Source organism: Stegostoma tigrinum, chromosome 4, assembly GCF_030684315.1.
Source record: "Stegostoma tigrinum isolate sSteTig4 chromosome 4, sSteTig4.hap1, whole genome shotgun sequence".
Classification (NCBI taxonomy): domain Eukaryota; kingdom Metazoa; phylum Chordata; class Chondrichthyes; order Orectolobiformes; family Stegostomatidae; genus Stegostoma; species Stegostoma tigrinum.
In genome coordinates, this window is record NC_081357.1 from 22,657,625 (window position 1) to 22,679,407 (window position 21,783).

General features: G+C 42.2%; 1 long non-coding RNA gene across 1 annotated transcript in view; it reads right to left on the minus strand.

Moving 5' to 3' along the window:
• LOC132209565 (uncharacterized) overlaps positions 1-21,783 on the minus strand; it is a 104,964-nt gene that overhangs the window by 50,649 nt on the left and 32,532 nt on the right. Inside the window, exon 2 of the long non-coding RNA XR_009445716.1 lies at positions 10,268-10,326. This is a non-coding gene — a long non-coding RNA (uncharacterized LOC132209565). The remainder of the gene's footprint in view (positions 1-10,267; positions 10,327-21,783) is intronic.

Sequence of the window (21,783 nt, forward strand, 5' to 3'; positions counted from 1 at the left end):
TTACAGGTGGCAAATACAATCACTCCATAGAAGAACAAAGACGCAAGAACAATGCAGCACGGGTACAGGCCTTTCGGCCCTCCAAGCCTGCACTGACACATTTTGTCCTTCCATACTAAAACTGCCTTCACTTACAGGATCCATATCTCTCTACTCCCTTCCTGTTTGTGTGTTCGTCCAGGTACTTCCTGAATGCCGCTATTGTGTCTGCTTCAACCAGCTCCCCTGGCAGCGCATTCCAGGCACACCCCACTCTTTGTGTGAAAAACATGCCTCGTACATTTCTTTTATTTCCCGCCCCCACTCTTAGCACCTTGAACGTGTGCCCCCAAATAATTGACACCTCCACCCTGGGAAAAAGTCTCACACTGTCCACTCTATCCATGCCATTTACAATCTTATGAACTTCTGTGAGATCATCCCTCACCCCCCGCTGCATTCCAGAGAAAATAAACCCATTGTATCCAAACTTCCTTCATAGCTAAATTCCCCCTTACTAGGCAACATCCTGGTAAACCTTTTCTGTACCCTCTCCAAAGCATCCATATCTTTCTGATAGTCACAGAATCTTAGTGTAATACAGCTGGCCTTTCAGCCCAAACTAGTTCATGTTGACCATGGTGCCCACTCAGCTAGCTCTAATTGCCTGCATTTGGTCCAAATCCATCTTACCCCTTTCCAACCATATGCTTACCCAAATGTTTTTTTTTAAATGATAGAGAAGGGAATTCCCTCTGGTTATTGATCATTAGGATGGGATGCTGTTGGAATGAATGGGATTGTACTTTTACTGTGTTTCAAAATCGTTAAATGTGTCTAATACTTAAATAGTTAATCTAGTTATCTTCATTTATTTAGTGTAAAAATTCTGTATTATTGTTAAAACTAAATCTACAGGCAACGTTCTATACCTGTGTTTCAGTGAATGATTCCATCATTCAAACAACATTAAGAAATACAGTCTACCAAGCCAGGTTTTAGACTGGGATGTGACTTGCCCAGGAACAATATCAGCTGGAATCATAATGATAACTCACCCCGACTCCCCAAAGCCTGTCCATCATCTAGAAGGCACAAGTCAAGTGGGCAATGGATTACTCCCCACTTGCCTGTACGAGTGAAGCTCCAACAACGTTCGAGAAACTTGACGCCATCCAGGACAAGATAACAAAGTGTGGGGCTGGATGAACACAGCAGGCCAAGCAGCATCTCAGGAGCACAAAAGCTGATGTTTTGGGCCTAGACCCTTCATCAGAGAGCTCTCTAATGAAGGATCTTGGCCCGAAATGTCAGCTTTTGTGCTCCTGAGATGCTGCTTGGCCTGCTGTGTTCATCCAGCCCCACACTTTGTTATCTTAGATTCTCCAGCATCTGCAGTTCCCATTACCCCCACCATCCAGGACAAAGCAGCCCACTTGATTGGCATCACATCCACGACCATTCAGTCTCTCCACCATCAAGTGCAGTGCATACCATGTCGCACATGTACTGCAGAAGCTCACCAAGGTTCCTTTGGCAACACCTTTCAAACCCAAGTCCACTATTATCTAGAAGGTCAAGACCAGTAGATACATGGAACACCGTCACCTGCAACTTCCCCTCCAAGCCACTCACCATCCTGCCTTGGAAATATATCCTTCACTGTCGCTGGGTCAAAAATGTGGAACTCCCTCCCTCATGGTAGCCAACTGCAGCAAAAGGACTGCTGTGGTTCAAGAGGGCAACTCACCACCACCTTCTCAAGGCCAACCAGGGAAAGGCCAATAAAAACTGGCCCAACAAATGAAGTCTGTGTCCCATAAATGAGCTTTTCTTCCAAACAGTTGTATAAATGAACAATTAGTTTCTCACTCAATTTAAGGCTTTTTTACATTTAGTGCTGCCTTAATAAACACACATTAAAAGGTAAAGTTGCCATAGCGTTGATCTCTCATTCGTGAGAAAGATGACTGACTGTCCAAAGGTCACTAAACCTTAGGTGAGGGGCAAGGGGCTTCATGGTAATTCCAGCTGGTATGGGAATTGAACCCATGATGTTGGCATCTCTCTGCATTGCAAACCAACCATTCAGCCAACTGAGCTAACGCGTGCCCAAAAAACATCCATCACCATTCGTCCACTTATGTTGACTTCTAAACTATGCATTAGTTGGAACGAAAGATTGAAAGGTCCTTAATTTGAAAAATTTACATGTGTTTCTCTCCTCAACAGATTCTGCCTAACTTGGTTAATGTCTCTACCATTCTTTATTTATATTTTGGATTTCCAATTTCAAATCAGAAATCCATATTTCAGATTTAAAGAACTAGCCATTTGGATACAGAACTGTCCAAAGGAAGGAGACACAGGGCGGTGGTGTAGGGTGGCTTTTCAGTCTATAGGCCTGTGATCTGCAGTGTGTCCCAAGGATTGGTGCTGGGTCCACCGTTTTCCATCATTTATATAAATGATTTGGAGTGAACATAGGCGGTATGGTTAGTAAGTTTGCAGATGACACCAAAATTGGTAGCATTGTGGACAGCAAAGAAGGTTACCTCAGGGTACAACAGGATCTTGATGAGATAAGCCAGTGGGCTAAGAGTGGCAGATGGAAGTTTAATTTAAATAAAGATGAGCGCTGCATTTTGAAACGACAAACCAGAGCTAGACTTATACACTTAATGATAAGGTCGTGGGGAGTGTTGCTGAACACAGAGACCTTGGAGCACAGATTCATAATTCCTTGAAATTAGAGTCACAGGTCAACAGGGTACCGAAGAAGGGATCTGGTAAACTTGCTTTTATTTGTCAGGCTATTGAGTATAGGAGTTGGGAGGTCTGCGGCTATGCAGGACAATGGTTAGGCCACTATTTGAGTACAGCATTAAATTCTGGTCTCCCTGCTAGAGGAAAGATGTTATGAAACTTGAAAGCACTCAGAAAAGATTTACAAGGATGTGGCCAGGGTTGGAGGGTTTGAGCTATAGAGAGAGGCTGAATAGACTGGGGATGTTTTCTCTGGATCGTCAGACGCTGAGGGGTGACCTTATAGAAGTTTATTAAATCATGGCGGGGGGGGCATAGATAAGTTGAATAGCCAAGATCATTTCCCCAGGATAGCAGAATCCAAAACTAGAAAGCACAGGTTTAAGGAGAGAGGGAAGAAATTTAAAAGGGACCTAAGGGGCAACTTTTTCACACAGAGGGTGATGCGTGTATGGAATGAGCTGCCAGGGGAAGTAGTGGAGGCTGGTGCAATTACAACATCTGAAAGGCATCTGGATGGGTATTTGAATAGGAAGTGTTTAGAGGGATATGGGCCAAATGCTGGCAAATAGGACTAGATTAATTTCAGATATCTGGTCAAGGTCAGAAATCACACGACACCAGGTTATAGTCCAACAGGTTTATTTGAAAACACAAACTTTTGGAGGCTCACTTCTTTAGGTCATGGATATGTGATCAGCACGGATGAGTCGGACCAAAGGGCCTGTTTCCATGCTGTACAGCTCTATGAGTATCTGTGAACATTTATGTTTACCATCTGCTATGGTCATTTTTAAAGATGCTGCATTGAAAAATTCTTTTTATCGTGTATCTGAAGTGTTACATGCCCTAATTTGTCAATATTTCAGACTGATACTGCTCCCAGCAACCTTTTCATTTCAAAATAGAATTGCTAACTTTAATCAGGCTTACTTATTTAGTAGTCAGCTGGCTTGGTACTGTTGCGCTTTTAAAATTCTGGATTATTGGGAGACAGCATCAAAGACACAGTGAATGAGCATGAACAAGTATCCGTCTATCTAGCATAGTCAACATGGGCTGGAGAAGAGTACATCTTTTAGGAGCCATAGAGTTGTTTGGCACAGAAACAGATCCTTTGGTCCAACTCATCCGAGCTGACCAGACATCCCAAACTGACCTAGCCCCATTTGCCTGAATTTGGCCCATATCCATCTGAACCTTTCCGATTCACATACCCACCCAGATGCCTCTTAATTGTTGTAATTGTACCAGCCACCACCACTTCCTCTGGCAGTTCATTCCACACACACACCATCCTCTGCTTGAAAATGTTACCACTTCAGGTCCGTTTCAAACCCTTACAGTCTCAGTAACATCCTTGTAAATCTTTTTTCTTGCACCCTTTCTGGTTTAATAGCATCTTTCCTGCAGCTGGAGGACCAGAATCCTGGAAACTGCATCTGCAGTTCTTTCAGTTTTTACATTTTTTCATCTGCTGGAGAAGTCGTACAACAGGATAATATCTTAAAATTTGACGTATTCAGCAGTAAAGTCAGGAAAACCTTTTCACAGGATGGGCAGAGGAACTCAGGAATGTCTCCTGTTAAATTTTGTCGAAGCTGACATAATTAACATTTTCAAGAAAGCAGTGAACAGATATTAGTTTGGTAAAGTTACCTCAATGCATGAAGGTGTATAAATTGAGTTCTGGTAAAAGTCAGGGATGATTTAATTGAATGCCAGAACACATTTGAGGGGCTGACTGGCTCCCATTTCTATGTTTCCACATCAGCACCTATAAAGATGACAACACATTGGACAACTGAGGAAGTGTAGCTTTCCCAAAGCAGTTGTTTTATGAATGAGAATTTCTACTGTAGCCTCACCTGTCTGCATTAGTGGACATGAACATTAAGAGACATAAACATCTGAATAAATGCAGAAGGGTTTTCCTAGTGTCCCCATTAACTCTCAACCAGCATCACCAAAATGAATTATCAATAAGACCACAAGAAATAGGAAGAGGAGTAAACCATGTGGCCCCTTGAACCTGCTTCACTTTTCAATAGCATCATGGCTGATCCAACATTCTTCACATCCACTTTCCTGCTCTTCCACCATAACCTGTGTTTTCCCGACTAATTCAAAATCTATTTATCTCAGCCTTAAATATACACAAAGAAATCTGCCCTCACAGCTCTCTGTGTCGAGTAGTTCCAAAGACTCTCAACCTTTAGAGAAGAAATTCCTCCTCATTTCATTCATAAGTTGGTGCCCCTTAACTCTGAAGCTATCCGTTCTGGTCTTAGGTTCTCCCATGAGAGAAAACGGCCTTTCAGAACTTATCATGTCCATCCCCTTGAGAATCCGATATGTTTCAAAGAGGTCACCTCTTATTCTTCTAAATGCCAGTAAATTGCCCCCAACCTGTTTCATTTTTGCTCATAACACAATCCCACCATCCTGGGAATCATCTTGATGAACCTTCTCTGAGCTGCCTCCAATGAAATAATGTCTCTCCTTAAATGAAGGGACCAAAACTGTTCACAGTACTCCAGATGTGGTCTCACCAGCACCTTGTACATGCTTATTTAATTGTTCTTGTTCTTTTTGAGGGATACCTTTCATGCAAATTTACATGCATCTTTTTATTTTTGCATTTTTTGAAGTTGCAGACTGAAATGAGAAAGAATTGTTTGTAAAATCAGTGTTTTGCAAGAATTGCTGTACGTTTGAAAAGCAAACAACCTGAAACTTATGGCAAGCATTGTTAAGGGATTAATTGATTTATGGACTAGTAACAGTTATGAATGGCAGAGGCCTTTTTGCCTGCCAGGACCTGTGGGTTCGTTCTGAGACAATTAAATCGCTTGGGGATAGCAGCAGTGAGATATGGAGAGAAGTGACCAGATCTCCACCAGCTCAGAAGCTGTGTCTATTCTCTGCAGCCAAAATCCACTTCGAAATTGAAGAGCCTATCATTCCATTAGCTGATGTATATAATTGAGATATTTTGTGACTTTTAACCGATAAGTCAAAAAGCTTTGTATAAGTGAAACAGCCACCCTGTGCCTCTTACAAACTAGAGGAAGTCTTCAGAAAATGAAAGCTGAGATGAGACTTTCTGATCAGTAAGAAGCCACTCAACAGATCTTGTAAAACAAGATGACTGAATGCTCCCCCAGTTTCCCTGCATCCATCAGAACTTTCCCTGTTTATGTCTGACTGTGCATGCATGCAAGGAGGAGTTTATAAGGAGATTAGAGTTTTAATTTGTAGTGTTATAAGCTGACAGCTATAACCATATACCTGGAGTTAGAACCTAATTAATTAAGATAAATAATAATTCTTGTTCAGTACAGAAATCTGCTCATGCATTGTATTATCTTCAGTCTGAAAATCAGGTAAATTGTGCAACGTTTGTTTAGTTTTGGAAATCATTAACTTTTGTGATGACTCCAGTTTGATTGACTTGTTGGTTAAACTGGACGTAGCATTGTCTGGCAGAGAAAAAAAGGTAGAGTAATTGAGGTACTAACACAGCATTTGGGTTTTACAAGGAATAGAAAGAGGCTGGATGCTTCTTGGAGTGAAATGTTCAAATCAGGCGGTATTCAGTAACAATTAAAGCGGCTTGAGCATGAGGAGAGAGTGAAGGGGTGGAAGAAAATGACAAGTAGAGAGCAGGCAAAGATAAAGAAAAGAAAATGAAATTGAGAAGTATGAACATGAGAAAACTAGAATTAGAAGTGCAAAGAGAAAGGGAAAATGGCACTGTTGGAACACATGGTGTTGTATACTGATTCAAGCCCTGGTGGGGAGAATCGAAGTCAGAATTTGAAGTCCAAAAAGGATATTTTAAGTTTTTATGGGCGCTAACAAAATTTGAGGGAAGGGCCGTGGAGGAATTCTTTGTGCCATTTAAGAAAATCACAAGGCAAATATATTGGACAAAAGGGACCAGGCATTGCTCATGCTGAGTAAATTGACAGATAAAGTGCAGAAGATTTATGGCAGGGGTGGTTTCTTAGGATTTTGATGTTGTAAAGAAAGCAATATTGTCCGCTTACAAGTTAGTGCCGGAGGCATATTGGCGCGGGTTCTGGAATTTAAGGAAGCAGCCTGGGCAAACCTATATTAAACTTTAAAAAGGCTAAACAAGGTAACTTCAGCAGGTGGACTTAAGCATGAGAAGACCAAACCACTTGTGAAGTTATACAGAGGTTATACACTGGGAGACTTTTAAAAATTTACTACCTTCCATCATGAAAACACATGGTGAGCAGCAAAGGTCCATATCTGCTAGATCGGCTGCAGTGATCGCTAACAATTATGAGTCAGTCCATAAACCTAAGCCTATTCTCTGTCACCCGCATAAATTCAAAAAGGATAGAATGGAGATGAAAGGTAGCCAGGGTAAAGAGTAGATAGCTGGGAATGACCAAGGTCTCCTCTATATATAAGTAAGAATGGAAATTATTGACAGTGAGAGTTGTAGGCTGAGGTGTTTTTTCTGTTCTGACAAGGTGGGACATGTGCCGGGGCGGCACGGTGGCTCAGTGGTTAGCACTGCAGCCTCACAGCACCAGGCACCCAGGTTCAATTCCAGCCTCAGGCAACTGCCTGTGCAGAGTTTACACATTCTCCCTGTGTCTGCGTGGGTTTTCTCCGGGTGCTCCAGTTTCCTCCAACAGTCCAAAGATGGGCAGGGTAGGTGCTTTGGCCATGCTAAATTGTCCCGTAGTGTTCAGGGGTGTGTGGGTTGTAGGGGAATGGGTCTGGGTGGGATGATTTAAGGGGCGGTGTGGACTTGATTTAAGGGGCGGTGTGGACTTGTTGGGCCAAAGGGCCTGTTTCTACACTGTAGGGAACCTAATCTAATCTATTCTATTCATTCAGAAAACTGGATGTTGAGAGGAAAACCCATGTAACTTTGTACAGCTTGGTCAATTAAGTCCAAAAAGGAAATTCACAAGTAAAAAGCCGCAGATATGTTTATAACTTTAGCTGAACAAAAAGACCGGAGGTAGATATTGCCGTGAGTGCAAAAGAAATACATAGGGCAATTGAATGGTTTTTAATCTAAAGGAATTTTGGATTAGTTAAGAGGAAGACCAAGTTATTGTAAGATCACAATATTGAGAATAGCACATGAAGGTCCTATTGGCATGGATAAAACCAATTAATAACTAAGTTATATTTAGGTATTAAAGCTATCCTCACAATCTGAAACAAGCACATTCACATGATAGAACAGACAATAAAGCTCTGCAGAAGTTTATGGTTTAAAAAAAACACTTCTGTAGTTCAGGGGTCCAATCTCATAGGATAAAATGAGATCACTTATTTTCATTCCCTGAGTTTCTTGCAGGCAAGATTGAAATGCAAGCCACTGAAGAATCATGAAAAAATTTCAGACCAGGCTTCAGTTCAGACAGAAAGTCAGTTAGACTTAGATCTTTGCATAGAAGTAACAGTTCAGCTTCCAAAGGTGTATGAGATAATCAGATATTGTCAGACCATACTTGGACTGCTGTGCACACAGACTTGGTCACCTTATCTCAGGGAGGATATGATTACCACATAGAGACTACAATAAAAGTTCACGAGACTTGTTCCTGGGATGGCAGACCTCTTCGATGAAGAGAGATTTGGCCAACTGGGTCTACACTCTAGAGGCTTTCAAAGGATGAAAGGTGATCCGATTGAAAATTACAAAATACTAAAAGTGATTGATAGGGCAAATGAGAGGCTTCCTGAGTTGCAGAGTCTAGAATTAGGAGGGACAGTTTCAAAATTAGAGTGATGTCACCTAGGCCTAAGTGGTGGAAAACCTTTTTTATTCAGAGTTATGAACCTTTTGGATTCCCTACCCACGAGGGCTGTAGAGACTCACTCTTTGTGTATATTTAAGGTATAGATTGATACATTTTGATTATCAGTAGTGTACAGTATAAGTGAGTAATAAGTATTTAAATACCTAGTCAGCTATGATTGTATTGGATGACTTATAAATGGGCTGAATGGTGTATTCCTGTTCCTATTTCTAGAACTTTCTCTGGAAATACTTCACTGTGAGAGAGGCCTCTTCAGCTGCTCCTGCTTTAAGGGCTCTCCACATGTTTTCGGGGAAGAGATCGCTGTTTATTGTAAGCTGTAGACTTGGTGTCCTCATGGTGATACACCCCGGTGGCCTAGTTAAATGGAAACTGACACCAGAAGAGTGTTGCTAAGCAACCTTCAGCATGTAGGCCCCATCTCTTCCAAAATCAGCTTTGTCCAAAATAAAAGCTTTAAATCTCATGCCTTACTTTTCCTGAAAGCTTTGCTTGCCCCTTTCCAAAGTTATTTGACGTTTCAGTCATTTGCAGGCAAATTGTAAAGTGAACTATTTCCAAAAAGAAAAAATGGCCTTTCAAAATCCTGGTAGAACATAAAAACTAGGAGCAGAAGTTGGTCATTCAGCTCCATGAGCCTGCTCCACCAATTAATACGATCTTGGCTGATCTCATTTTGACCTGAACTTGACTTTCCTCCCCACTCTCCATAACCCTTCGACCCATCACTAATTAAAATCCGGCATGCCCAAGCAGCTCCATATTTCCAGTCCCTTAATTATTTATTTAAGCAGGAGAAAGTGAAAAGATTTCTCTCACAATGAAGTATTTCTGGGAATCCAAGAAAGTTCCAGCAATAGGAACAGGAATGAGCCATTCAGCCCAATGAATAGGCTATCCAAATATGATCATGGTTGATCAAACATTTCAATACTTTGTTATAAAGTATGCACAGCCAACAACGTGACCAGAGGTCCTGGTCAGTTAAAACAGACAGAGTGACAAGCAACTTAGAGACTGGAGCAGCGAGGAGAGATTTGGACCTGGCCAGTTAGCGCAGTGCAAGCAGGCAGGCTCTGAGCCCACATTTGGAGCGTGAAGCCTGGAATTAAAAGTGGTGTCCACACACAGCGGGTAGGACGTGACTGGTGTGAAGCAAACAGCCTACAGTGGCAGCATTGAGTCTGTCTTGATGGGACAGAAAATCCTACAGGTTGATGTGGAACAGCCTCTTTGTTTTAACACTGAGCCACAGACAAGCAAGTCTGCACGCTCCTAAGCTCAAATGGTTGGGGGCAACAATATGTCCCGTTTGCTCGGGTCTGTCAACTCTAATCATCCACCGGACGAGGACCTTGCTCCGTCAGGATCTTGTGCAATAAAGTGAGTGGAGGTAGATTTAGGGGAGACATCAGAGGTAGGTTCTTTACTCAGAGAGTGGTCGGGGCGTGGAATGCATTGCCGGAGAGGGTAGTGGAGTCGTCCTCATTAGGGGCATTTAAGCAGCTATTAGATAGGCATATGGATGATAGGATAAGGAAAGGGTGGAGGTTAGATAGACCTTAGGTTTAGGGTAAAAGTTTGGCACAACATCGTGGGCCGAAGGGCCTGTACTTTTCTGTGTTCTTTGTTCTAAAATGTTAACCTCAGTCCTTGGTTAAAAGAAATTTATTTAAAAGTGTTGAAATGGTTCAAAATCTTACAGCTTTTCTTTCCCCACAGCGTCTGGAAATACAGTTATGCAGTCCCAACAAAATGGCATCTGTTAAAAAAAAGGAAAATATCAATTCGAAATAAGAAAAAAGCCGAAGTTGATAAATTTTTTATTAGGTAAGTAACGAGTGCATGTAAATAGAGATGGATCCAATCAGCAATGAACTTAGTGAATGGTGGAAGATGTTTAAGGGGCAGAATGGCCTTATCATGTCCCTAGATTTCCAAAGGAAACTGTTGACTTTTCAGACACTCATACAGAGATCTATTAAATCTTTCATTTATAAAAATCTGTGATATTAAAAGGGGTTACCGTATAAAATAGGATCTTGAATCTTACTGTATTAGAAATCAGAAGATGCATGTTGAAGGAGTTACTCTCCTGATGTATCATTCCTCCACTGGGTACAGTCTCCTCACATACAGGACATCGCATTCCCTGCGACAATCCATTATGTCTCCTCAAATAAAACTTCCCTCACTTTGTCATTTTGAAAATAAGTATAAGAAGTTCAGAGAGACGATCAAGAGAGTTGCCATACTTTCCAATCACACTCGATTTTAGGACAAAGGATGGCTAGCTAGAATCTACAGTGGAAGTTCAAAGGAGGTCACTGAATCATTGGAATAGATTCTGTAGCGCATACAGTTCTGAAACCAGCCTTTGTGCCCATCTGCTTTATGCTATCTGTGAGTCTTCAACATAAGAAATAAGAGCAGGAGTAAGATAATTGAACACAAGATCCTATTCTGCTCATTACTGGGATCAGGGCTGATCTGATGCTGCCTGAACTCCACTTTAGTGCTTTCATTATTCTTCATTTAACACTCCCCATATATCTTCTTATTCTTGTGCCTCCAGCTTATCATTCATTATATCCACACAGCTCATGTCAACCACACACACCCACCCCCTGACAAGTTCCACAATCTAACCATTTACCACAAAAACAAGATCCTTCTAAATTTCTTATAGCATTTATGAATCATCTAATTGTTGCCTAGAGTTTCAAACTACATGACACGAGATATTTCCCCTGCATAAGCTTTTATAGCCTACAAAAAAAAAGCAAGAGGGTCAGCCTGTTCAAGTTTCCCTGACAAATACAATCTCTTGGTAGTGCCGTCCCAAGTACAGAGCCCATAGAGATGATAGGGCCTTCTTTCTCTGGGATCAAAGATGCTGGGTGGGATTCCACACCCACCAAGAGATGTTCACCTTCCCTACTCAGCAGCACCATTGGGGGCTACTGCTGGTACTATACCCATTCAAGGCCTCTGATCAAGGAGGGACCCAGTCCATAGGTGAGAGTGATGGAGTGGAAGAGTTTGGGGGTTGGGGGGAGGGGGCGGAGTGAGACGTGGGTTGGGGTTGAGAGGGAGGTTTGTGGAAGCGTGTCACCAGCAAAGACAGAGATTGACCGTCAACAAACCTCCCTCCCCACTTTTCCCTGACACTGGGTTCCTCAATCAAGAACAGGACCATAAGACCATAAGACATAGGAGTGGAGGTAAGGCCATTCGGCCCATCGAATCCACTCTGCCATTTAAATCATGGCTGATGAGCATTTCAACACCACTTCCCTGCACTCTCCCCATAGCCCTTGATTCCTTCTGAGATCAAGAATTTGTCGATCTCTGCCTTGAAGGCATCCAACATCCCGGCCTCCACTGCACTCCGTGGCAATGAATTCCACAAGCCCACCACTCTCTGGCTGAAGAAATGTCGTCTCATTTCAGTTTTAAATTTACCCCCTCTAATTTTAAGGCTGTGCCCACAGGTCCTAGTCTCCCCGCTGAACGCCTAGCGTTCACCCCTTCTAAACCATACATTATCTTGTAAGTTTCTATTAGATCTCCCCTCAACCTTCTAACCTCTAATGAGTACAATCCCAGGATCCTTAGCCGTTCATCATATGTTAAGCCTACCATTCCAGGGATCATCCATGTGAATCTCCGCTGGACACGCTCCAGGGCTAGTATGTCCTTCCTGAGGTGTGGGGCCCAAAATTGGACACAGTATTCTAAATGGGGCCTAACTAGAGCCTGATAAAGCATCAGAAGCACATCGCTGCTTTTATATTCCAACCCTCTTGAGATAAACGACAACATTACATTCGCTTTCTTAATTACGGACTCTACCTGCAAGTTAACCTTTAGAGAATCCTGAGCCAACACTCCCAGATCCCTTTGTACATCTGCTTTGCGAATTTTCTCACTGTTTAGAAAATAGTCAATGCCTGTATTCTTTTTTCCAAAGTGCAAAACCTCACATTTACTCACATTGAATTTCATCAGCCATTTCCTGGGCCACTCTCCTAAACTGTCTAAATCTTTCTGCAGATTCCCCACCTCCTCAGCACTCCCTGCCTGTCCACCTATCTTCGTATCATCAGCAAACTTCACCAGAATGCCCCCAGTCCCTTCATCCAGATCATTAATATATAAGGTGAACAGCTGCGGCCCCAACACTGAACCCTGCAGGACACCACTCGTCACTGGTTGCCATTCCGAAAAAGAGCCTTTTATCCCAATTCTCTGCCTTCTGTCAGACAGCCAATCCTCAATCCAAGCCAGTAGCTCCTCTTGAACACCATGGGCCCTCACCTTGCTCAGCAGGCTCCCGTGAGGCACCGTATCAAAGGCTTTTGGAAGTCTAGATAGATAACATCTACTGGGTTTCGCTGGTCTAACATACTTGTTACCTCTTCAAAGAATTCTAACAGCCTTGTCAGGCACGACCTCCCCTTACTAAATCCATGCTGACTTGTTTTAATCTGACCCTGCACTTCCAGGAATTTAGACATCTCATCCTTGACAATGGATTCTAGAATTTTACCAACTACCGAGGTTAGGCTAATGGGGCTATAATTTTCCATCTTTTATCTTGATCCTTTCTTAAACAAGGGAGTTACAACAGCAATTTTCCAATCATCTGGGACTTCCCCTGACTCCAGTGACTTTTGAAAGATCACAACCAAAGCCTCCGCTATTTCCTCAGCCACCTCCCTCAGAGCTCAAGGATGTAGCCCATCAGGGCCAGGAGATTTATCAATTTTTAGACCCTTTAGTTTTTCTAGCACTTTCTCTTTTGTAATGCCTACCATACTCAACTCTGACCCCGGCTCTTCCTAATTGTTGGGATACTACTCACGACTTCCACTGTGAAGACTGACACAAAGTACTTGTTAAGTTCTTCAGCTATTTCCTTATCTCCCATCACTAGCTTTCCAGCATCAATTTGGAGCAGCCCAATGTCTACTTTTGCCTCTTGTTTGTTTCTTATGTATTGAAAGAAGCTTTTACTATCATTTCTAATATTACTAGCTAGCCTCCCTTCATATTTGATCCTCTCCTTCCTTATTTCTCTCTTTGTTATCCTCTGTTTGTTTTTACAGCCTTCCCAATCTTCTGATTTCCCAGTGCTCTTGGCCACCTTGTAGGCTGTCTCTTTTTCTTTGATATATTTCCTGACTTCCTTTGTCAGCCATGGCTGTCTAATCCCACCCCGGATAATCTTTCTTTTCTTTGGGATGAACCTCTGTACTGTGTCCTTAATTACACCCACAAACTCCTGCCATTGTTGCTCTACTGTCTTCCCCGCTAGGCTCTGCTTCCAGTCGATTTTCGTCAATTCCTCTCTCATGCCCCTGTAATTACCTTTATTTAACTGTAACACCATTACATCCAATTTTGCCTTCTCTCTTTCAAACTGCATACTGAACTCTGAACTCTATTATGATCGCTGCCTCCTAAGTGTTCCCTTACTTTAAGGTCTTTTATCAAGTCAGGCTCATTACATGGCACTAAGTCCAGAATAGCCTGCTCCCTTGTGGGCTCCATCACAAGCTGTTCCAAAAAGCCAACCTGCAAACATTCCATGAATTGTCTTTCTTTGGATCCACCAGCAACATTATTTACCCAGTCCACCTGCATATTGAAGTCCCTCATGATCACTGTGACCTTGCCTTTCTGACATGCCCTATCTATTTCCCGGTGCATCTTGCGCCCCTGGTCCTGATCACTGTTAGGAGGTCTGTACATAACTCCCATTATAGTTTTTTTGCCTTTGTGGTTCCTCAATTCCACCCACACAGACTCCACATCTTCTGACCCTATGTCATTTAATGCTGTAGATTTAATTCCATTCTTAACAGACAAGGCAACCCACCCCCTCTGCCCACCTCCCTGTCTTTTCGATATGTTGTGAATCCTTGGATGTTTAACTGCCAGTCCTGAACTCCCTGCAACCATATCTCTGTGATGCCTACCACATCATAATCATTCAAGAGGATTTGTGCTGTTAATTCATCTACTTTGTTGTGAATACTACGAGCATTTAGGTAAAGTGCCTTAATGCTAACTTTCTTATCATTATTAGAGAGGTTGGTAATCCCAAGATGTCTTAAGCTATCCTTCCTTTTTGCTGTATTCCTAGTCTGCCTCGAGCCTAAATCCACCTGTACACATGCTATCCTGTTGCTTATCTTTCCATTTAACTCCATACTCCCTGTCTCTTTCACTTTCCCTTACCCCTGACTCAGAAGTTTAAAGTCCTACTGACCACCCTATTTATCCTTTTCACTAGAACACTGGTTCCAGATCGGTTCAGGTGGAGACCGTCCCAATGGTACAGATCCCTCCGGTTCCAAACCTGATGCCAATGCCCCATGAAATGGAATCCCGCTTTCCCTCACCAATCCCTTAGCCACGTGTTTACTTCCCTAACTTTCTTTTCCCTGTGCCAATTGGCATGTGGCTCAGGCAGTAATCCGGAGGCAACAAACATGCCAGAGTTTGCCTGCTGTGGTCGCTCCAGGGTGAGTCCCTGTTTGTCACTGCATTAGAGCCAGCGGTGATGGGAAAGGGGATCTTAAATTGGCGTGGAATGCCCTGCCTGCAACAGAGTGGACTCACCAAGTTTAAGGGCATTTAAATGGTCATTGGATAAACATATGGATGATAATGCAATAGTGTAGGTTAGTTGGGCTTCAGTTTGGTTTCACAGGTTGGCGCAACATCGAGGGCCGAAGGGCCTGTACTGCGCTGTAGTGTTCTATGTTCTATGTTCTATTTTTGGACCTAAATGGTCAGAGTACACACACGATGGCTACCCAGAGCTCTTGATTAAAACACCCTCAAATCCTAATCTTGCCAGATTAACTGTGATTTATCCAAAATCTGTGTAGATTTAATATTTCGCATCTTTGCGAGCTTAGCAAGATTATTGAGTCGCATTGTTGAAAAGCCCACACAAGTACAATGGGATTAATGACTTCCTATTATGCTGCAACGTTTTATGATTTTTATTTTCTCATTACCAGAAGAAATTTGGCTTAATGTATATTTTTTTTTCAGCAGAATAACCCATTTAAAATTAAGCACCTTGCTGTATCCTATTATTACTTTGGCTTACAAGCTCATTCCTGAACTATATTTTTCATGCTTTAACTGACTGAAGTGTCCCTTTCAGGCAGCAGGAAATTAAATTGTCATCTCATTCCCTGCACTTTCCTTTCTGAATGAGCACATATTGCTCCATTCGATTGCACAAAATTTGATGGGGAGCCCAAAGAATTAGTTCAAAAGGGAAGGCTTAGGGACTTTACTACAAACATATACAGAATTTAATGTGCATTTTTATGTGAATTGTGCAGCATATTTACACTCCAGCAATCTGTGGGAGGCAGATAATTCCAAAATAAATTTTGACCACATGGTCCAAACTGTTGGCCTGTGTCTGTAATGCCTGGTGCCAGGACACAGTTTGATCATTTAACACCCACTTTTTTCTACCAAAGAGTCCACAAAATAAATCATTCAAATCAACAACAACCATGCCCATCATCAATAATAATTTACATTTATATAGCATCTTTAAAGTAGTCAAACACCCCAAGTTACCTCACAGGAACATTGTAAAACAAACTGTGACTCTCATGTCAATACAGTGGCCCTAAGAGGTGTATTTTATCCTGGGTTGTTTTGAGGAGAGGTGATGAGCAGTCTACTAGAACCAGAGTAAACAGCTCGATACACCTTTGGTTTTTGTTAAAGCTAGAACAATCGAAGCAGCCTGAATAGATGTGGTCAAGCTCCCACCGAACTGGGATTTTTAGTTTTTGCTTTCAGCAATTCCTATTGATGTCATGAAGAAGTGAATGCTATTTTTCCCTGTCTGAATTACAGCCAAAATCTGGGGGTTCTCTTCCTGCTATAGGAGTTGCATATGAGACAATCTGTGTTCTGAATTTACCATTTGTCAAGGGTGTGCTTATGGCATGTTACTATCTTGGAAGTTAATTAGTAATAGTTACTGCATCAATTATTCTGTTAAGTTATTTCAATTCCTCCCTTCTTTTGTTGTATTTTAATTATAGTGGATGAATAAAGTGTGTTTTGCTTAAATTCTGTTATTTGACCAATTGAGTTGCAACTGGAATGCAATACCCTACATTTATCCTTAAAATAAGAAAATGTTAGCATCTAGACTATTTTCTGAATATTTTGAGGGGGTTTGGTCTCGCCGATAACACCCTGCTCGACATGAGGAGATATTTGTGTTTTTTTTCAATGCAATGAGTATAACAGGTAAGGCAGATGGACTTACAGTCTGGATTAGTATATGGAACTATGATGCTGTGGCTATTACAGAAACTTGGCTGAGAGAAGGGCAGGTCTGGCATCTCAACATGCCAGGGTTTAGATGTCTCAGGCTTGAAAGAGAGGAAAGTAAGAGAGATGGGGGTGTTGTGTTACCGATTAAGGAGAATGTCACAGCTGCAGTGAGACAGAACATCTTGGGAGGGCTCATCCAGCAAGATCTAACGAGTAAAACTCAGGAATGAGAAAGGTGCAATCACTATGATAGGGTGATAGTATTACTCTTCCAATAGCCAGTGGGAGATAAAGAAAGCATAAGCCGATCATAGAAAGATGTAAAAACAACAACATTGTTGTACTGGTTGATTTTAACTTCTTCAGGGGCTAAGAGGAGGCAGAATTTGTTAGGTGCATTCAGCAGGGCTTCTTGAAATAGATGTAGGCATTCCAGCTTGGGAAGGGTACGTACAAAACCTGGTATTGAGAAATAAGCCTGGCCAAGTGATTCAGTAGGCTAGCATTTTGGGAACAGCAATCATAATTTACTGAGCTTTAAGATAGTTATGGATGAGGATGAGATTGATCCTTGGATGAAAATACGAAACTGAGGGAAGGATATTTACAACAATATGAGGCAGGAACTGGAAAAATTGATTCTGGGCTGGTACATCTTTTTAGGATATTTGGGAGCCTTCTAAAGGCCAGTTGATCAGAATTCAGGACCAGCATGTTCCTGTGAGGATGAAAGTTAAGGAAAACAAGATTCAGGAATCTTGGATGACAAGAGATATTGAAAGATGGTCAAAAAGAAAAAGGAAGCTTATGTAAGGTTTAGGAAACTGAAATTTGGCAAGTAAATATAAAGGAAGCAGTAAAGAAATTAAATAAGGAATTAGCAGGGTTAAAAGGGGCCATAAAATGTCTGGGCAGATGACTTTAGGAGAATCCAAAGACATTTTATACATACATTAGGAGCAAGAGGGTATCTAGGGAAAGCATATGTCCACTCAAGGACACAGGGGGAATTTATGTATGGAGCCAGAGAAAATGAGTGAGGTCTTTCATGAGTACTTTGCATCAATATTTAACAAGAAGGACATGGATGTTGGTAAGATTAAGGATAGGTATGTTGTTATTGTAGGGTTTGTCAATAGTAGAAAGGAGGAGGTGTTACATGCCTTGAAAAACAGTAAGGTAGATAAGTCTCCAGGGCCGGATGGGGTCTAATCCAGGATATTGAGGAAGGCAAGGGAAGAGAGTGCTGGGGCCATGCTGGTGATGTTTGTATCCTCTTTGGCCACTGAAGAGGTCCCAGAGAATGGAAAATAGCCAACATTGTTACTTTGTTTAAGCAAGGCAACAGGACAAATGTGGGAAATTATAGGCCAGTGGGCCTTGCATCATTGGTAGGGAAATTATTGAAGAAAATTCTTAAGGACAGGACTTACTGACATTTGGAAAGTAACAGACGTATCAGGGATAGCCAGCACAGCTTTGTGAGGGGGGATTTGAGTTTTTCAGGAAAGTGCTGAAGATGGTTGGGTAGTGAATACTGTCTATGTCGGCATTACTAATGCATTTGGCAAGGTGCCCCATGGTGGGCTGGTCCAGAAGATTAAGTTACACTGAATCCAAGGTGGGTTAGTAAGTTAGATCCAAAATTGACTTGGTCATAGAAGACAGGGGATAGTTGCGGAGGGGTGTTTTTTTCTGATGAGATGTCTGTGACCGGTGGAGCTCCAGAAGAATCAATGCTGGGGCTTCTGTTGTTTGCAATACAGAAAAAATGATTCGGATGAAAATACAGGTGGTCTCACTAGTAAGACTGCGGACAACGTGAGAATTCATAGAATTATGGATGGTGAAGGAGGTTACCAAAACATACAGCAAGATATAGATCAGTTGGAAAGATGGCTGGAGAAGTGGCAGATGGAGTTTAATACAGACAAATGTGTGGTGATGGATTTTGGGAGGTCAAATGCAAGAGGGAAGTATGCAGTAAATGGTAGGACCCTTAGGAGCATTTATATACAGCGGGATCTTGGGATGCAAGTCCATAGATCCTTGAAAGTGGCAATGCAAGTGCATAAGGTGGTAAAGAAGGCATTTAGCATGCTTGCCTTCATAGACAGGGCACCGAGTGTAAACGTTTGCAAATCATATTGCAGCTTTATGAAGCTTCAGTTCGGCCACATTTGAAGAACCGTATGCAGTTCTGGTCCCCACACTACATTAAGGATGTGGAGGCTTTGGAGATGGTGCAAAAGACATTTATCAGGATGTCACCTGGATTAGAGCGTGTGAACGTGTGAACTATAAGGAGAGGCCAGGCAAACTTGGGTTGTTTTCGCTCGAGCACTGGAGGCTGAAGGGCAAACTGATAGAAGTATACAAATTTATGAGAGGCACGGATAGAGTGGAGAGTCAGATTCTTTTTCCCAAGGTAGAAATATCAAATACTAGCAGGCATAGGTTTGAGGTGAGAGGGGCAAAGTTTAAAGGAGAAGTGCAGCAAAGTTTTTTTTGCACAGAGGGTGATAGGTGCCTGCAATGCAACCTGAGTGGAACCTGTAGAAACTGAAACGTTTAAGTGGCATTTAGAAACAGTAGGGCATAGAGAGATATGGGCCCTGTGTAAGTAGGTGGGATTAGGTTAAAATGGCATCACGGTCAACACAGACATTATGGGTGGAAGGTCCTGCTTCTGTGCTGTACTATTCTATGTTCAATGTTCTATCCAGTTAATTTAATGGATTCAGATTACGTTTTGGCATGACCAGAGAGTTACGACTAAAATCCTTTACACTATTCACATTTAGTCTTCAGTGATCCAGTTGAAATCACAACCCTCAGAATAAGTGGTCTCGATGAAGCAGACTGAGTCAGAGTAAACATCAGCGGTCCTCTGAGGATCATCTGTATTTTGCCATCATTTTAAAACTCTTTGAATTGTAAAGAAGTGATTTCAGCTCCACAGGAGTCAGCTGTGGACAATAAATTGTCATGTTTAAAGTGAGCTATTCTCACCTCAGGAAATCTCGTTGGATTTTCCAATTGAAAGATTTGGAAGAAATTCCGCTGTAAGTTTTATTCTATTTTGTTTTTGGGCTGCTCAGTTTAAAATTGGCATTTTTCTCGTGGTCCAAGAGAGTTAAAGGGGGCACTCACCTTCCATTTCCCAGCTTCAACTTCCCTTAAGCCTTATGGTTTACACAGTGAGGGATTTCTTTATTATCACTGCCCTGAAACAAATGGTCTCCAAAAAGATTTAAAAATGGGGTATTTTCTCATTTGGTTAACATAGAGGGTCCTTCCCTTTCAAGGCATAAATCCGCAGCCTCCATCACACTGTGACTTCTGTAGCAATGCAAAAGGTGATGAAGAAAGGGTAAATGGAGTTGAAATATTTCATCAACAAACGCTGGAAACCAAAAATTACTGAATTCTATTGGACCTGGCAGCTCCAGGCTCAAACAGAACAACCATTCTGAATCTGGAGACGCAGATTGCCAAGCAACAGAATGCACATTAATTCGTTTCCAAAGTGATATCATTACAGTTGGCAGTGTGCCCCATGGCATATGCCATCAAAAAAGATGAGAACAGCAACAATATGGTAACACCATCACTTACAAATTCTGCTCTAAGTTGTAAACATCCTGCCTCAGGCATATCAATATTCATCACATTATACAACTATTACCATAAAAGTCAAAACTTAATTATTTCTGCACTTAAACCACCATTCTGAGCCGCTTGGGTGAGATTTTCCCAATCTGACCCTCAGGGGTTCAGGCTAGAATTTACGTCTACTAACCAAGACCAGCATGACCTGATCCAGTTTTCCTCCGGGCGCAGGATAAATTCCAGATGAGAACGTTCTAGGCAAGAAGGGTAGCACCACTTCAGAGAGAGCACCGTGGGTGCACCTTCACAGGGAGATCAAGAGCTGCACCAGGACAGGAAGTGCAGCTAACCAGAATAAAGTGTCTAAACAGCCTCTTCGACAGCATTGACCTGAACTATCAGTTAAGTAAATGTCACCAAATCCCAAGGCCTCAAGCTGGGCTCAGGTCAGTGCTGCGCCATAGAAACATCGAAAATATGAGCAGGAGTAGGCCATTCGGCCTTCCTCCACCATTCAATATGATCAGGGTAGATAATCCAACTCAGTACCCAATTCCCACTTCCTCCCCAAACCCTTCTTTATTCCTTTAGCCTTAAGAATTACATCTATCTCCTTCTTGAAAGCATTCAATGTTTTAACCTTGACCGTTCTCTGTGGTGGATAATTCCACAGGCTGGCCACTCTGGGTGATGGAATTTCTCCCCATCTCAATCGCAGATAGCCTACCCCCATGTCCTTAGACTGTGACCCCTGGTTCTGTGCTCCCCGGTCATCAGCAAAAACTCCTTCCTGCATTTCTACTGCTCAGTCCTACATAGAACACAGAACATAGAACATTACAGCACAGTACAGGCCCTTCGGCCCTCGATGTTGTGCCGACCTGTCATACCGATCTGAAGCCCATCTGACCTACACTATTCCATGTATGTCCATATGCTGTTAGAATTTTGTAGGTTTCTATGAGATTCCCTCCTTCATTCTTCTAAACCTAAGAGAATACAGTCCTAACTGACCCGGGAACAAAAACAAAGTTGCTGGAAAAGCTCAGCAGGTCTGGCAACATCTGTGGAGGAGAAAAAAAGAGTTAACGTTTCGGGTCCGGTGACCCTTCTACAGAACCCTCTGATTCAGTCTGTCTTCATATGTCAGACCTGCCATCAAATTTTGTTGAACTCCTTTCCCAGCCAGAATATCCTTCCTCAGATAAGGAGGCCAAAATAACACACAGAACTCCAGAGGTAGTCTCAACAATGCCCTGTATAATTGCAATGATGG